General features: G+C 46.7%; 1 pseudogene; it reads right to left on the minus strand.

Annotated features, from left to right (window-relative positions):
* LOC111499278 overlaps positions 1 to 327 on the minus strand; it is a 2146-nt pseudogene extending 1819 nt beyond the window's left edge.
* Between the last annotated feature and the right edge of the window lie 1413 nt (positions 328 to 1740).

Here is a 1740-nt window from a genome sequence, read left to right on the forward strand (position 1 = left end):
GGCCGGGGAGGACGGTGGCGGAGCCAGACCAGCAGCCATTGATATCAAAGGGCTTTGAGGGGGAAAGCGCGGGTTTGAGTGACTTCCAATTGATAAGGTCTTTGGAAATTGAGTGAGCCCAGACAATATTCCCCCAAACCGCGCCTTCAGGGTTGTATTGGTAGAAGAGATGGTAGATTCCCTTGAAGTACATTGGGCCATTCGGGCCTGCATAAGATGACATGTTTATGGAGGGAATGAACCGGAGGAAATACATTGTTAACAACCGGAGGAAAGGAGGGAATGAAAATGTAGAAATTACGAACCGTTCATCCAGTGATGATGAGGTTGAAAGTGGAAGCCGGTTCGATGGAGCTGCTTGATCTCAGTGGTGGTGTCGTTGCCATTTTCGAGAGACTGTAATTCAGGATAGATTTTATGGAGAGCTTGAACGACGACAGGGCCATTGCCAATAAACAGAGAACAAAAGGAGAATCCGAAAAGAATAGCTAGGANAAGGCTAGTGAATAAGGTCTGAAACCCAATATGAAAACATATCTGCTAAACCTCGATCAGGTATTTCTCGAAAGATCCTTTTAGCTCGCGCTGCACTAGGTAGACCTGCCAAAATACTTATCGATTTCAAGGGGCCGCTTTGGCTGACCCGAGTTTAAGAAATCCATACCAAGGTTGTATATGTTTCCACTATCTCCTTAAGGAAGATTTTTTAGACCAACTCGTTCATGATCGAATAAGATAGTTATCGTCCTTTTGAGTTTCCCACGTTCTAGTGGACCTGCTTTAAATACATTTAAGGCTGTTGTTCATTCTTTGCTTACACAAGAAGAAGAGGAAACCCACTCTCTTCTTTCTTCTTTTTTAGAACCAAGTCCTTAAAGACATAGTAACAATTATGTTAAGAAACTAGTTTGTTCAGAATTTTGTTGATCTCGTTAGATACAAATTGTCGAGCCCAACCAAAAAAGATGGGGCTCGGTATAGCCACAGTCCGGTTCCCAGGTTAGAGTATTCTTTATTATCAGCCTACTCAAATCAGAACTCAACTAGTAGATTCTCTTTCGCTTAACGGCCGGCTTTCATTGTTGCAACCTTCGCATTTCCTGCTGAGATCCCAAGTCTCCATGTGGGCCCTTTTGGCAACCAGCGACCTTGGCGTTTTAGAGAATCCTGCTCCTGTGTCGTGGGACTTGTAGCTCGGCAGTCCACCAGGTGGGTTTTTTATCCTTCCAGTTTCGAGTGTGTTCTTGGATAGTTATAGCGGCCCATAGGCGCAAGATGTACCTTGTGTGTGGGGGGCGGCGGTCCCCTGGACATAGTCCTTTCAGACAGTGGCCGTTGTTTAGTCCATGGTCCATTAGATGGTCAGTGCAAGGTCTGAAATTTGAACACATTGATTTCGCTCATTCTCGTCCTTCGCTTCAGGGCCTGTCCATCGGTGTGGTCAGTACTCCATACTGTCGGGTAGCGAAGCTGACACTTGTTCACTAATTATGACGGTTCGCCAGGGCCTCTTTCCTCCTCCCTTTTCTGCTCACTCCTAGGGTCCAGACCCCCACAAAAGGGGTGGGAGTCGACTGAACATCTCAGCCGTTGGCGGGAATTTTGCCCACATTCGATCCCCAATTCTTGCTCACCACCGATGATCGTGTTGGGTGAATTGTGACCTCGTACAATCGTGTCGGGTGAGCAAGAGCCGCTTCGTCACAGTACTGGCTTATAGGCTAACGGGTCACACTTTGA

The sequence above is a fragment of the Cucurbita maxima genome, unplaced genomic scaffold, assembly GCF_002738345.1.
Source record: "Cucurbita maxima cultivar Rimu unplaced genomic scaffold, Cmax_1.0 Cma_Scf00026, whole genome shotgun sequence".
In the NCBI taxonomy this organism is placed as follows: domain Eukaryota; kingdom Viridiplantae; phylum Streptophyta; class Magnoliopsida; order Cucurbitales; family Cucurbitaceae; genus Cucurbita; species Cucurbita maxima.